General features: G+C 42.8%; 2 non-coding genes and 2 pseudogenes across 2 annotated transcripts; 1 reads left to right on the top strand and 3 right to left on the bottom strand.

Annotated features, from left to right (window-relative positions):
• The window catches only part of LOC119351148, a 96,360-nt pseudogene extending 92,078 nt beyond the window's left edge, over positions 1–4,282 (top strand).
• A 758-nt stretch (positions 4,283–5,040) lies between these two features.
• LOC119351132 overlaps positions 5,041–17,031 on the bottom strand; it is a 52,079-nt pseudogene continuing 40,088 nt past the window's right edge.
• Positions 6,678–6,752, bottom strand: TRNAP-UGG. Its single transcript has one exon. It is a non-coding gene; the product is annotated as a tRNA-Pro (tRNA).
• On the bottom strand, positions 10,984–11,057 carry TRNAM-CAU. The gene has a single exon. It is a non-coding gene; the product is annotated as a tRNA-Met (tRNA).

Genomic DNA, 17,031 nt, shown 5'->3' with positions numbered 1-17,031 from the left:
GGGGGGGGGGTGCGGCTTTTAAAGGGTCGGACTGAAGAGTCATTGCCGAAAACGGCCCTAAGTCAGTTTGACTTTCTTTTTTTTAATAATTTTGACGTGCAGAAAAATAAAGAAAATAAAAACTAAACGGACTCCAAAAATCCTGTAATAAATTTTCCCCGTCCTCTAAAAATAAGCTGGACAAGGTGAACATTTATTTGGGCCTAAAATGAAATTTTGAAAAATGCATATTTTTCCTAATTCAAATAAAATAGCGATAAAACTCCAAATAAAAAATCTTATTTGATTTTAATATTAAATCTCTGATATTTTTTTATTTTGAGGAAGTCATTTTATCCTCTCTCTTTTATTTTTTTGTAAAAGAAATATTTCAGAGAAAAATAATTAAAATCAAATGATCCTCTTTTCAAAATTCGAGAAGAACTCCAATATGAAAATGACGAAATCCCCAACACTCTCCGTAGGTCCTTGAGTTGCGTAGAATTTCTAGGATCAACCAAAATGCAATAAATCATGATATGCAATGATGATCTAATGTATAACATTCCAAATAGAAAATTTGGGATGTTACAGTTCTAATTTACAGAGTCAAGCTGTAATTGGGCTTAGTGCTCCGATTGTGCCTTAGGACTACGACTGATAGGTAAATGCCCCTTACTCAACCAATGAAGGCGGGTAGGGCTTTTCTTTCTTTTGTTTAGGATTGGCAAGAGGATGGCTGCCTCGGCTTCAAAGCTGTTAGAGAATGCGCTCTTATCACTATAGGGACGCGAGAGAAATTCCTCGAAGGTAAGACTAAAGGGATGGGGCATTACCGGTGTTAGCGACGAAGGGATTATTTGCAAGAGAAGGTTGCCCTGTTAAGATACGATCATGGGGCATGGCACGCATAATAGTAAAAAGGGCAGAGAAGAGGATTGATGGACAGAAGGAGCTGGAGGGCAACAAGGAATAGAAGAAGTTGTTCCACTCGTAGCTCTTCTTCTTTTTTTAAAGCTTAACACACATTTCGGGAGCGGATGCTGCTCGAGCTAAAGATATGCCCCCAACTCTTGAACAACTCTCACTTGCCTTGGCTGATAGCTTAGATGACCGACCGTTAGGCATGGTTACCAATGATTTCACAATATATATCTTGTTTGGTGAGCCAACCGGCTTCACCCAAGGATGAAGGTAGTAGAACAAAGAGGAGCCGCATCTTTTCCTGGACGAAGAGGAATCAAGGTCCATCTCATTAAGGCCGAACATTTAGTCTCGTTCCTGATAACAATAGGGAAGATCTGGTCTTGTTTGGGTTTTCTTTCAAGGATTTTTTCTTTCTTGCAATTCTGCAAACTTTGAATGCATCATTTCCTCCATTTCTCGGAACTTATCGCGGAATCTAGGCCCACTAGGACTCCGCGGGATTTCTTGTAAATCAAGCCCTCTTAGGGGTGGAAGCCAGCCCCCACTACTTGATGTTATCACTCTGCAGGATTCGACAATGGATTTGTCTTCCTCAATCTCTTCAAAATTTTCCAATCCTGCTATTTTCCCCAAGTCTTCTTGAGTAATATGATCCCTGAGGCTCAATCATATCCCTTCCCCCCTTTGCCCTTTCAAATGAAAAAGAATTACCAATGCAAAAAAATGAAATGAAATTAACAATTGCTACTTCTTTATTAAATTACACCAAAAAGAAAGTCTGTAAAAAACAAGAGCCAACCTAAAACATAACTACCCCTTGCCCTCCCACCGAACCCTTCTTTTTGTCCAAGAAAGGGAAGAGCGCACCAAAAATTCCAGAAAAAACTCTGCAACTTACGCTCTCATTGCAGTGGCACCTGTTAAAGTGGTGGCAAGAAAGAAAAGACCAAAAAGAAGGTTTTTTTAATACCTCTGACGATCCGAACCAAGCAGTCCGATCATCCTTGCGCGTCCCCCTCTTCTGTCAACCATTGAAAGAGCATAGCCCATGAATGAACCATATCGATCCAAGGTTGCAAGGAAAGAAGAAAGGTAAACCAGACCATAGGAATCTTCTGATGAAGTCAATCAGAGAGGACGGTTAGGTTCTTTGTTGCCTCATCTGCTTAGCTTATAGAATTACACGGTTTATCACGATAGACATTCCAATCAATGGTTGGACGATCAATACCATCGAACTATTCCGTTCCACTGCTGAATGACGGAAACAGAAGCTTTTTCTTACTAATGGACTGATCCTGGGAGTTCAGACTGCCAGTTAGATGGTTGTTCGCTTGTTTGCTTATTTTCCTTCCCCACTCAAAAACAAGTGTTACAGAATGTTCTTTAATTCAAATAGGTATGATCCCGTCTATCCTTCCAGAGCTAGGCACCTACTTCAGAATGAGAATCTTCAACAGAGATCGTTCATTCAGTTTAGCAATCAATTAGATCCATACTGACTTAGCTTGAAGCATGGCTTGCCATTTCGAGGCTCGATGCTACTCTTGGGAACATTATTGATACATAGACTTTCAAGCATCTCGTAGTTGAGCGGTACTGTCATCAACAGTACAAAGATGGAAAGGGACTGCCAAACATGGATAGAACGAAAGTCGAAGTCGCATGTCTCTCGTTTCCTGTTAGTTAGGAAAGAAAGCCGATATAAATAGCTGCATACTAGCGAATTACCTCTGACTACTCTTCCCAGGCTGGTCAAACTATAGGATTCCCATTCACTTAGTAAACTTATTGGACAGACGGGTCAACCACTTGACCGAGGGGAGTAAGGTTTGTCACCACAGTCCCGATAGGAGGTCGAGTTTAAAAACAAACAGAAGACAAAGCAACAAATGAAAGGAAGGACGGATCGCATCTCTTTACAACCAGGGCGGGTCTCGCTGCCGGATCAATGCGCAGGACGCACGATCTACAAATGACAATAGAAAGAGCCAATCATGAACGAAAGAACCTGGAAACAAACCCGCGAGCGAATACCAAACAGATTAAGGAGGAAGGGTCGAAGGCCGCTTACTAAGCGAGAAGGCTCCAAGAAATAAGGCATTAGAAGGGAGCTTGCTGCTTTGCAACCTTAGAGGTATAGCTAAGCTTAGTCATCAAGGGCCAATAGATAGAGCTGCTCTTGTTGCTAATGGAGAAAGATTGGAGTGAAGTTTAGTATGCTTTCTAAGATCAGAGGAGGAAAAGAATGAAGGTGTGGGCGGGAAGGAGGAGGCAAGGCCCCCTCAATGTGTATTCGAGTACTCATTACGGAACCACCGATTGATCCGATTAGAATTCCCGTGGGGTAGAGCGGGGAACTTGCTGAATCAACTCCTTGGAATTGGAGGCCTGACTGAGGGTCAATCCAATGGTAACCTCAACCTAGGAATGTCTGTTTCACTTCCTAGACAGATCCAACTGAGATGCTCTGTCTCGATGTTGACCTAACATGGATTGATTCTAAATTATGAATCAAAAATCCTGATCTCGCAAAGGATTTGCAATAGTTGTGTGTACTCGAGGACTCTTAGGGAAAGAAAAGCACTTTTCTCTCTCAGAAGTTAGACCGGCTATCGGTGGGTTGGTTATATACTGCGCCTTCCTTCTTCAGACCTTTTGGTATGTATTGCCCCTAACTATAGATCAGATCCACTGGACCAGAAACTCAATTCCGCACTACTGCTGAGTCGTCGGACTTATCCACCTCAGGGATTCGTGGAATTTCCGTTTTTGAATTGCGTTGGGGGAAGTCTAGCAAAGCTAGGTAGATAGATAGAGTCCTTTCCCGCTGCTAAGGGAGAGCAATAAACTAAATCAAATAATTGTTTTTTCACCAGGGCCCTTTTTTTCGGGTACTAAGAGTCCTCTCACTACCAACCAGCAGACATCATCATCTGGTTGGGTCTTGCCGGTATCAACAATGAGAATGAAGAACCAAATGGAAACATCAACTAACTATGGCTCTTGGCCCAGACAACGTCCTAGGCGTAGGAGAGATCAAAACAAGAAGTCACGCCTAGATGACGACGCCCGTCCTGTGCTGTAGTAAGTAGAACGAGAGGTCATTCCGCCCCTTGTCCTCGAAGATGGGTAATATGTTCGCATACAATGTTTCTCGAACTTTTTTCTAGGGGGCCTAGCTGGCGAGCGATCCCAGTCCGCGGCAAAGAACAAGACAGCAAGCGAGCGTACCTTTGTTCACTTCTTTTCCACCAAGCACAGAAATTTAAGGAGAACTGTAGGTTGTTGGCTACCTAAGGAAACTCCGATTCAATCCGCCCCCCGGCTGGGAGGAATCTACCTCATCTCGATCACAAGGAGAGGTTCACCATGATGAGGGATCAGGTAGTTTAATTCTTTGCATTCCAAAAAGAATGAAATGGATAGGGTACCATCCTTTTTTTTGCGGCATGCTCTCTGATTTATGGATTCGCAGGGGCCGAGGGCCAACCTTAGAAGACTGACAATGACAAAGGCTTGTGAAACAATGTAGCGCCTTTGAAATGGAATCTTAATTAACTATCAGTTGTGCGAAGCAGCTTAGCCCCGGGGAGCTAAAGGTTATACCTTTGTAAGAGAAATGTGGTTCTTCTATGTAGGGTATTCCTCCTTTACTCTCTTAATTAACGTCGAGCTAAGTGACTTTGTGTAGCGTAGTAGAATGAAGGTTATGTACGCACCGACACTCTCTTATCCCTAAGCCTCTTTGCTAACTCGCTCGCCTACAAAAATGAGTAGGCAAGGCTAGGCAAACTCAGCCGCTGACTTTGACTATACTGTAGTAGACTTTCTAGCCTTTTATTTTAGAACCCTTTCTCATGTTCTTTCATCCATCAAGTAGGCGAACCGTCAGGTCCTTAGTAGCGTTGACAAAGAAGAAGAGCAGGTGAAAAAAAAGCTAGAATTTCCAATAGTGAGACCAGCTTAACAAGCTACCTTTCCTCTTGATATGAGGTGCGAAGAGAAACATCTCTTTTTTATGACTTCCACTTCTCGATCCCGGCCTGGAAAAGTGACCGACCGCTTGATGAATGAAAGAAAGGGTTTATGAGCCCTAGCCCTGCAAGGCCACACCTGTGTAGAGTAGATCATTCAACACCTGCGGCACAAACCCATTTTTGACCAATTGGTCCGTATATCATAGGCGACCGAACGGCCGTCCCCCGTCTTACTAGACCAACCTTCTATAATTATTCCATAAACACCTAGCGAAGATATGGCAAACAAATAAAGTAGCCCTATGTTCGGATCTGACAATACCATACCATAATCAGAAGGTACAACGGCCCAAGCGACCAGACTTAACATAAATGTAGCCACTGGAGCCATTCTAAAAAAGGGATAAATTAGCACTACTTGGTGAAATAGGTTCTTTTAGAATCAATTTCAAACCATCTGCTAGAGGTTGTAACAATCCGAACGATCCCTCTTCACCAGGACCCTTTCGACATTGCACAAAAGCCATTACTTTATGTTCAGCTAGCACTAAAAAGGCTACTCCTAGTAGAAGTGGTAGAATTAAACAAAGTATTTCCGATGGAACAACTATGTATGTTTTCAATTTTCTATTCACTCATGATCGGGCCTGACCTGGTCAACCCGATCAAACTATTTCACTTATGATCTGGCCTGGTTGACCCAATCATGATACTGAAGGATGGGACCTTTTATTGAAAAACTCCAAATCCCGAGAAGTTTTGAAGATAGTGCTCCTGTTACGTTACTTCGAATGGAATCCTCACTTGACTAAGCATAAGCGAAAATGTGGCTGAGAGTAAGCAATCCCCTTTCCTAGTGGTTGAGTCATGATCAGAAATATTGCGAAAGAAAGTGAAATGTCCTATCGTCATCCCAATTTGGGCAATCCATAATGTCTCCATTTTATATATCCATCTTGACTCGTTTTTGGTGTATCGATAGTTTGTTGTATTACACTTTGAACTTACCTAGAGGTCGTGCTTAGGCGAAAATCGATATCAGTGAAGTAATTCCGGAACTCTAGAAATCGTGAAGAATTTAATCCATTTTGTTAAATATCACGAATATAGTGGAAAAAACTCGAGAACATTCCTTTGAATGGAATTGTTCATTGGGTTCGACTTGTTGTTCGACAAAATAGAAAGATGTCTCTCGTATGTTATTGTAAGGTGATTCATTCATAATATTTCTTATGTGTGGTTTCAAGATGCTAAAAAGGTAGATTTGGTAACCAGCTTTTGAGCTCCATTATGTGGACATCATCAATTTGTGAATTATGGACTTGCCGGTAGTGGTCAATACTAACTGCACAGTCTAAATGCTCCCTAACTAAGTTTGCGTACTCGTCAGGGTTGAGTTGAGGGGGCAGCCCGTGCGCTAATTGGGCTTTGAGGTGGCTATACGCGAAAAAGCTCGCTTTCTACTGAGGCGTGTTCTGTCCTAAACTGTTCCAGAATGTTATTTGTTTCATAGGAAGAGTCCAAAAGCACTTTGATGCCGAAAGAATCTATGGAACCGGTGGAGAGGCTATTCTGATTGAGGGCTAGACACATAACATGACTGAGGTATGTAAATAAAACCTGTGAAATAGCTATATAGTATGATCTAAATATAGAAGAATACCAAAGATAATGTATTGAAAAATAAGCTTTTTAGTTTTCTTTTTCTTTTGTGCGCGCTTTTCGGCTGCCTTCCCGACCGCGGATAGGCTACGGGGCTTTGCACTTCGGCCCCATTGTGTGAATACCACATCAAGGTGACAGGATTCGAACCTATGGCCCTCTGTACCCAAAACAGATGCGCTGACCAGACTGCGCTACACCTCGTCTCCCCCTCAGAACATATGGATCTACCCGATCCATAAAGAAAAGAACCACCGCTTTTAGGAAATTTTGACAATTCTCTTTCACTTGCATTTTCTTTCGTGAAGGCTCGCTCTCGTTCTTCTTACATATTGCCCTTTTTTCTTTAGAATTGTATCTGTGGCTACTGCTGTTTTGCCAGTTTGTCTATCCCCAATAATGAACTCTCGCTGACAGCACGCTATAGGGATCATCGAATCGATAGAAATAAGCCATGTTTCAAGAGGTTCGTATACGGAGCGCCTAGAAATTCTACTTGGAGCAGGAGATACAATTAAGCGAGATTTGGAAGCTACAATTTTGCCCCTCCCATCAATAGGTTTAGCCAGAGCATTTATAACATGACCCAAGTTATATATGCTCACGGGTATCTAAGCAATTCTTCCTGTTGCTTTTAAAAAACTTCCCTCTTGATGCTAAACCATAGCTCTAACTGAGTCAAATTCCACAATTTCTAAGAACGATATGCTTCTTTTCATTTTCCATTGTGAAAGCTTCTCTCTCAATCCCTCCCTAGTCCTTTTTTTCCTGGGCACATGCTTACTTGGTTGACCGCCCACATTCATTCATTGTTCACTCTGTTGTGGAATCGAACCACAGAGCTTGCGCAATTGGGATTTAGAGTCCCATGCGTGAAACTAAAGATGATTTTCAGTCCTCTACTCTACCAGCCAAAACTTAGAAGGACACTTCACACCCGATTTGACACAGCTAGACTGGAAACACTACTTGTCAAGAGCACAGACCCCAGTATAGAATACTTTTCTGAGTATGTTGGTAAGGTACGGTCATCCACTTCTGTGCTTGCACTTCTGCGTAACTAGGGGTGCAAGTCCATTACCGCGTACTTTCATAATTGAATCAAAAGCGTCGATACATGAAAAATCTCTATATATGATATTTATGACACAGAATGTTGTTCTTTCAACACGATTCCTCAACAATTTTTTCATTGTAATGGACTCTCCGTTCCACTTTAGTTTTCGACTAATAATTACCATGATGAATTTCTCTTACTGCTTGGTTCCGCATTGGATTTTGGAAACTTTTGTTTAGAAAGTGGTGTCACGACCTTGGGGATCAAATGGATGGTTCAGGAAAGTCTAGTGAAGCGGCACGGTCTAATCATATAGATGACCATAGTGGTATGGTTCCATAGAAAATTACTGGAGGTCATTACCACCACTGAAATGGTTTCCATGCTTCGTTGGATGATTTGACGATATCGCAGTATCAAGCTAGAACGGTTTCAATTTGTAGGACCGGAAAGACACCTCATCCTTTGGTGCACACTAACCGATGAAGCTCAACCCTCTCTCGAACTGAGCTATTTCCGCTTTTTCAAACAAAAAGTTCGAGTAGTTCAGTGAAAAAACGGTCAAGCTTTCTTCCATCCTTCCTAGCTCCTCGAGCTTGCACCCGCTCGACGCCTTTTTCATTGATCATTCTGAGGTGGATTCGAACCACTCTCTCCGTGTGGATTTCGAGTCCAAAAGGCCCGGTGAAAGAGGATTTTCAGTCCGATGCCTGCTGCCAGGCAGAACGGGATTTTTCCACTTCACACCCACACAATTGGGATTTGATGAAATAGCTATGTTTTTTATTTCATTCGGATACTGTCAATCTACTGTTCATCTTTCTCTTTAGTTTTCTCCTTTCTTTCTCCTCAACCTATCTCCACTGGATGGACTTATGAAAGAATAATATCTAATCTCCCCATCGCGGTATGGATCCCATGTACCAGGAGCGCCAACACCGGTTCCTCGATCTTCCTATTGGAGGCATGGTCATGGCTTTGATTCATTCATTTCATTCTTTGTTCTGTTGTGGAATCGAACCACTCAAAGTATTTAGAGTCCTTTTACCAACCAGTCTGAACCAATATTTCTCTATTATATTCTGTTTTTTCTTTGTCAGCTAGCACAATTTGGATTTCGAGTCCAATGCGCTAATGCTTTCTTTAGATTTCTTGCTTGATTTTTATACGATTTTTTGAGCAACTAGCGTGAAAGTCGTTGCACGTTAGCTCATCCGTTTTCTTGCTCTTTCTCTGGGCTTTGACCATGTCTCCCGAACAATTTTAGTACATATGGCGCAAGATGATTCCACATATATATCAAGGTCAGAATGGGATCGGGATTTTTCATGTCTCACCATAGTGCTCGGTTTGTCTTGATTGGTGATTGATAAACAAGAAGCAAAATGGAAAAGTATAAAATCTACATGTTTATAACGTTGGGGTCCTTAGTTTATTCAAGTAGGCGAGGGCATTTCCATCGCGAAGGATTCAATCTAGCCACAGGTTCCCCTACAGCTACCTTTTAAGGACTTCACCCCAGTCGAAGACCCCACCGTGGTATGCGCCAATAAGAACACCAAAGGCCTTTGTGGCACTAGTGGTACACAAAAGTCATGGGTGATCATTGGTCTGATGCTTTGGGCGAAACCAATTCCCAGGGTGTGACGGGCGGTGTGTACAGGGCCCGAGTACATATTCACCGCGGCATGCTGATCCGCGATCACTAGCGATTTCAACTTCATGTTCCCGAGTTGCAGAGCACAATCCGAACTGAGGCAATCTTTCCGGATTCACACCGCCTTACAGCCTTGCTTCCCATTGTCATTGCCATTGTAGCACGTGTGTGGCCTAGCCCATAAGGGCCATGCAGACTTGACGACATCCCCACCTTCCTCCAGTATCTCACTGGCAGTCCCTCGTGAGTACGGCACGCACCTTTTTCTTTGTTTCGGAGCGGGGCACGTACTATTACCACTACGTTCCACACCATTTTCTGGCCTTCATGCCGAGTCTTCCTCCGCCGCCAACTCGACATCGTCGTAACAAATTTCAACCAAACCTCCATGCTCACTGGTACTTTGACGTCACTATAGCTAGGTCTCCGTGGGTCTTGGGCAAGACGACTTCGGTTCACACGTGAAAGTGCTTCGAAAGGCACCGGCTCCCGATGGTGAAATTCTTGCTGAAAGCACATCTACGTGATGGCACTCAATCAAGTAGTAGCGCTAGCATGTCACTCGGTGGCAATTTCTCCTTAGGCGCATGTCTCAGCAACACAAAACGAGGGTTTCGCTCGTTATAGGACTTGACCAAACATCTCATGACACGAGTTGACGACAGCCATGCAGCACCTGTATGAAAGTCAGTACCATCCTGTTAAGGACAGGTTTTGTTGTTCATATGTCAAGGGCTGGTAAGGTTTTGCGCATTGTATCAAATTAAACCACATGCTCCACCGCTTGTGCAGGCCCCCGTCAATTCCTTTGAGTTTCGGTCTTGCGACCATACTCCCCAGGCGGAGTGTTTCACGCGATAGCTGGGCCCCTGATCCTAATAGACCAAGGGCAAACACACATCGTTTACGGCATGGACTACTAGGGTATCTAATCCTGTTTTATCCCCATGATTTCGCACCCCAGCGTCGGTAGGGACCCAGAGAGCTGCTTTCCCTTTTGGCGTTCCTTTGTAGATCTACGGATTTCACCCCTACACACGAAATTCCACTCTCCTCTGTCTCACTCAAGTGAATTGGTTTCGAGAGTATTCCACCACTTTTTGGCAACTATCACTTTCAACCCAATTCACCGCCTACGTGCCCTTTACACCCAGTTATTCCGAAGAACACTTGCCCCCCCCGTCTTACCGCGGCTGCTGGCATGGAGTTAGCCGGGGCTTCTTCCTCGAGTCCTGTCATGATCGCGCACTCGACAAAAGAGCTTTTAAACGGCATTGCTCTTCTTCACTCACGCGATATTGTTGGATCGGGCTTTCGCCCATTGTCCAAGATTCCACACTGCTGCCTCCTGTGGGAGTCCGGGCCATGTCTCAGTTCTAGTGTGGCTGATCATCTGAAAAGACCAGCTAAGCATCATTGGCTTGGTCAGCCTTTACCTGACCAACTACCTAATACTACATAGGCTCATCAAACAACGCTTTTGAGCTTTCTTCAGGATTTGGCCCGAATTGTTCGGCAGATTCCCACGCGTTATGCACCCGTTTGCCACTTTGTTCTCAACTATTCCGATTCCAGCAAACGGAGGCCATTAGGTCAAAGCCGTAGTGTGCGCCCTGTAGTTTTGAAGCAGGGCGAGACAACTTTAGCTAGGAGCCTCTTTTCTTTCTACACAGCTAGAGTTCCTTTTGAGCCAGGATCAAACTCAGATTTTGACTATGATTAGGCGGGGACAGGATTTGAACCTGCAGTCTTCAGGGCATGAGCCTGATGAGTTGACCAATTCCTCTACCCCGCTTCTTCCCTTGATCTTTCTTTCCCTCTTCCCATAAACATTGATTCTCTCTCCTAACCACTCTTAAATATGTGAAATACACGGAATTGATCTAAAACTACAAGCAAGGGAATCAACTCTTATTGTCGTAAAGGAAAAATAACCCCTTTCCTTTATATATATATACATACAAGGAACAACTAGCCTTCACCACCTATTCCTGAATTAAGGGAATGCGAGAAAGATTTATCTATGTCAATTCAAAACAAAACAAACAGACGACTGAATCTAAAGTCTACTAGAGAGAAGATTGGCTCGAATGTCAACTACTAATTGCTCTATCCAACCAGCACATACTGTTTGCTATGATATTGTTTTTCTCATATTGTTTTATTGCCCGGGCATTGCTGTGGAAGAGTGAAATGGAAAACTCTTCTTGAAGAAGAGGACTCTTCTGCTTGATCTTTTGATACGGTGATGAAACATGTTTTATGCGTTCTTTGAGCAAATGGGGAAACAAACTGCTGATACAGGAATCTTTCACTTTTACTGCCGAAGGCACAAGAGAGACTATAGCTAGGAAGGATAAGCAAAGGAATCCAGATTCAATCGATTGTTTGAAGCCAAAGTCTCAAGCTAGTTCATCTTTCTATACGAATTTCTTTAAAGAATACTTCTCTTATGATCTACTACGAGAGTGTCAAGCGGCGATGGAAGTTGAGTAACTATCTTGGAAATAGGTAAGTCGGGCACATATTCTAGTTCCGATTCTAGGCTATCTATGGAAGAATGGAGTGTTATAAATTCTACTATTTAAGTTGTTGGTGCAGAGGTAAGCAAGTCAATCTCGGGTGGGAAGTCAGCACTATCAACTCAGGTGGGTCTTCAGTCCAAAGAAAAAGAAAGAGGTGGTCTGTACTTGAAAATAGGACTCTACTTTTTGATTGAAATAGGAATGTACTAGCATCTGCAAAAGGCAAAGCATGACCTATCGTGTAGTACTTCGGGTGTGGATCCACAGGAAAAAAATGGGAGAACTGGTTGGTTTGCACAAGTTCAAATATCTTGGCCTAACCTAATTTGTAGAAACCAGCGGCCTAAATTAAAGACTAATTCTAAACTAAAGAAAATATAAATCACCTAAGGTACGTGCGGCCAAGGTCTTCCATAGGAGCTCGAAGGAAGAGGTTGAATAACTATACAATTTATAAGATGCAGTGGATTAGTTAGACATTGAAAAGTTTCCACTCTGAGGGAATTTGTTAGCATAAGCTATAGGTGCTATAAAGCAATCATGTACTGAGAACAAAGCTATTCCATTATAGTGAGCAGTATCAAATACGTAACAAGCAATAAAAGCATCCTGGCAGGTGTATAGAACTAGCAAAGTGGTTTAGGAAAGGGCATATGAATAGGCAGTTTGGCAAGTGAGTAGTTTAGGTCCTTTAGACCAAAGAAAAGGCCGGGAGCATTTTGGTAGGCCTATCACTCAACCGTCGGCAACCGATCGAGTTATACTAACCGCGTTGGCAGAGCTACTCAGTGACTCATTAGATCCACGAATTTCCCCATCTACGCAGGACTTCCGCATGGTTCTTGGCCATTCTTCCGTGCATTAACTCAATGGCTGTCTATGGATTATATGGTTCAGGTGGACGTGGTCAAGTGTTTCGATAGCATAGACCATCGGTTACTACTTGAACATTTGCCTAAGCTCTTAGGTACAGATAACACTCCACTCATTGACCTCATCAATTGCTTTCTCAAGACACCGATACTTTCTAAGAAAGGGAATGACTACCTAAATAGTGAAGTCGGCCTTCCACAAGGATCACCATTGTCGCCTATTTTGATTCAATCATTCCTGCATCAAGTCGACTTGCAATTCGATGCTATGGCCCAAGAGGAGAATGGGGATTCTACCAAGTACATCTATTTTGCTCGCTACGCAGACGATATACTATTCGGCATTCCTATCGTAGGTGTTGGCGTCATGTCTAAAGTCTTCTTTTGGAGGCTGCAAGAAGTTCTTCACCGTATGTCCAGTAAGCTACGCTTGAAACTAACGTCTATTGTACTGCAACGATGGAGGCCTCCCGCAGTCGAGGAGGGAAAAGATAGGTTTGCAAACCAGATTATTGGTTGTTACATTCAGACACATGAAATGCTATATGTTATATGCAGCAAGGTCAAAACTGGGCTTTTATTTGTCCCTATAGAAATATTATTTCACCAAGCGCCAGAAAATCTTTAGCTTTGCCATAGAGTGATAGTCGGGGGGGGGGGAGCAGGAGAGAGGGAAAGAGGCAAATGAGAAAGAAGAAGGAGTAGGGTCGAGTGAAAGAATTGGTACATTGGGTTCCCCCCACCGAGCGGAGCCAAAGGAAAGACAAGGGTTGAGGTAATCTCTATGAGTGTTCAGGCTATTCCGCTTATGCTCGCGGATGCGGATAAGAAGCTATCAAAAGGGGATGATAGCAGCCACCCATATGGGCAGCTAGAAAGAGAATGAGGAAATGTGAATCACGATCCTTATTCGGTAGAGGAGTTTGGGGACATTAGTTCGAATCCAATTCGTGAATATCAGAAAGCATGGTTTCTCATTGAACTATATACGATACGCGCGCACGAGGAAGGGAGAAATTGATTGCGTTGCAGTCATTTTCCATTAGATTCTTACGGATGTAGTGCAAAGTAAATGTTTCAGTCAAAAGTAAGCCGCCAACTATGATGAATGCCAGCCCGATCTGTAGCCGATCTTTGATCCCGAGCTTGAGCTTCTCTTTGATGTCGGGTGAATTGAATTTCATATATGGAGAAATGTGTCTCTAGTCCAAGTCCGCTATATAATTGTTTGTCTATCACTTCAGCAACGAAGGTCATTTCTTTAGAAGATAGATACTGGTAGTTGCTTGCGGTGTTTGAACAAGTTTCGAAAAAACTATTGTGTCTGCATTTTCCTAAAGATTGCTATGAGGCTGATAGTGATATCTTTCCAATAACTGACTTAGCAGGTTCCATTGAGGTATCATTCTATTGATATTTCGAACCGTGTAGTGGTTAGGATCCTCTTATTGCCGTCAAGGGCTATTTTGGTCGATTCCACCCAGAGAGTTATGAATAGAAATAGCAGACCTGATGCGAGACAACAGGAAGTTCCCGTTTGCAGATCTACATTTCTTAGGTTCAGGCTATTCGTGGAATCTATTACCACCACTTGAGATAGACGATCAACTTCATTAAAGAAGCAGTCATCTCTATACAGGAAGCAACATGTTTCCTATGGTCCTATGAAAAGGTTCCATTGGGTTTCTCTTGCTTGATGTTGGTAAAACACCAGCTTTCTTTCCTCACTACAAGCCACTCCTTTTGCTGCTTTTTCTCACTCTTTGCATGAGCCAGCGATAGATTAGTCTCTGGGTCGGTCAAGTGATAAATTGGCGAGATTAGTTAGGGAAACTGGGACTTCTGATTATTCGCAAGGGATGGCTGAATAACCTACTTTGCTTTCCATTTAAGGTAATAGGATGCCACTACTTAACCTTGCTTGCCCAGACACAAGATAACCTATAGTATGGGTACTGCCCTTCGTGGTGCTTGCTTTCCTATAATCTGTAAAGCTTTAGCTTTCAGAGAAGAGATTTCAGTATCCGACAGCTTTTCTGACTAGAATCCTCTAGTTCACTTCACTTCTACACAATGTCATTTCTTGATTGAAAGTACTTATTTTCTGATTGGAATTTTGATCTCTTGGCAACAGGTTTCGCTTCTGCTGAGGACAAATTGAACAAGCTACTTCTCAAACCAAGTCCAGGTGGGCTTTTGAATTCAGAGAAGGGAATTCCAGTTCCGATTCTAGTCTCTGTGCTCTGTTCAGTTCAAGATGGGAAAGTATTGCTTGTTTCCTAGAATCCTAAAAGTGGTTCTTGGTTTCCTCGTCCGGGCTCTCCTCTCCCCTTTCTGTCCCAACTTTCATTCCTGCTTTTCCGCCAATTCACTAATTTCAATAGTTCAGATCCAGCACTTATATCCCTTTTATATATATATGGAATCAGGTATCTACTTTCCATGGTTCCTGATTTCGGTATCTGAATCTTCCCGAATTCAACTAGAGAATACCAGGGCTTTCTTCTTCTTTGATTTTCCATGGGGCAGAGGATACAAAAATGGATTTCCAACATAGCACCTGCGGCATTAGGATTCTAAGATTTAGGAGGGGAAGGCTGAGGAAGGATTTCGTACTGCCACAATGCTCTTGATAGAAGGAAGCATGAATACTGAAGGCCTACCTAGTTGAAATAGGAACAACTATAGAAGTCCTCGGCCAAACAAATATTTCATGGAAAGCCGACAAGGGATTTTCTTAATAACTGGGCGCTTTGATTCTTTGGAAAAACTCGATGAAATTAGTAGATCTTGTTACGAGGCCTTCCATGACCATAGATCGAACCTATCCCATTTTGACAGTACGATGGTTAGCTGTTCACAGATTAGCCGTACTGGAATGACAACACATATGAGAATCTGTACACGATCCAGAATAACGACAAGACAGGAAATCTTATGACTACAATATGGCCTTCATCTTTGACAGCCATCATGACAAGCTGCGGTATTAGCGTTAGAGAAAGGAAAGGACTTGAGGTCCGTCCACCTACAACTAATAAAGCTCCGCCTTTGGGGACTACTACAACAGATAGGCATTTGAAGGACTGAACCACCTACTGAGGACTTGGACACCCATCCCTTAAGAAGCAGAATCTACAACTTTGGGATATGTATTTACAGACCGCAAAAGATATATACAATGTTGTTACCCACCATGCATGCAAATCTTAGTTCTATGGACTACTAGTACCAGGAACGTCATCTACTAATGCGAAACTCCTGGGGGACGCTTTTCTAACTGGTTTAGCCTCTAGGGTGGGGAGGAAGAACACCCTCTAGACCAGCATAACTTACTAATTAAATTGATAAAGCGCCCTATTTGTTAGATTTCTAGTCGTTAGCTCTTAGTGAAGACGAATTGCTATCATCTGCGGGCGGCCCTCATTATTGAATTTATCCGCCTTCGATGCAACCAAATTCACTATTGACTTACGAGTTTATGCATGCTTCATTCCTCTATCGGCATGTATTATCCGTAGGTTGGTTGTGAGACATCTTCCTCTTAGTGCTACAAATGGCTTCTTCCTTAGTTCTTTATAGCTCTTTCACCTCTTTTAGACTCTTTGCAATGTTTAGAGCGGGGAACTCTACACTATTGTACTCAGATGCTATTCCTTCAAGAAAGTATCGAAAAGAAAAAAGGGACTCGTTCACCGTATCGCGCCCAATACAGCTATGCCACCATTTGACCTAACCAACTGGTAAACAAAACCCAAGTTAACGGATCGACCTAGGAATAGGATGAATTGAACCATTGAATCGTCACCCAATGGAGCAGAGAGCCTTCCTTTAAGAAAGAAATAACTCCCTAAAACAACCATGTTTCAAAGCTCGATTCATTATCATACGATAAATTGCATGACAAGAACCTTCATTCCTACAGAGAGGTTGAAGCAAAGTTTCAAGACCTAGTACAGGCAAAGCGCAGTTCAACACCAAAATGATCAAAGAAAAGGGAATATCACGAAAGTAAGCACATTCTATTTTTCTTAATTGACAAAGCAAAGGGAGATATCAACCCTTTTTTCCGAAACCCTATAACGGCTAGCTCCCAATGCTCGATTTCCTACCTCCTCTAACAAAATCAAAGGTAATATCCTCCGTTTTCCAAGATTATAAGTTCTACAACAAAGGATGTCAACGGAACAGTTTCGGCAAAGGCAAAGCCCAAGAGAAATCCAATAGCGTGTGGCGATAATGTCATCCCCACCGAACCCTCATCTTCAAAGCATTTTCTTGCAAGGGCCTATCGTGAAAGAACTCAAGACAATACTTTTTCATTTTCATGTCGCAGATCCTAGGAATCATACGTACGAGATATTTACAACCC

This window comes from Triticum dicoccoides, chromosome 1A (genome assembly GCF_002162155.2).
Source record: "Triticum dicoccoides isolate Atlit2015 ecotype Zavitan chromosome 1A, WEW_v2.0, whole genome shotgun sequence".
Lineage (NCBI taxonomy): Eukaryota > Viridiplantae > Streptophyta > Magnoliopsida > Poales > Poaceae > Triticum > Triticum dicoccoides.
Note: the sequence above shows the minus strand (reverse complement) of the source record. Positions and strands in the feature narration are given on the sequence as shown.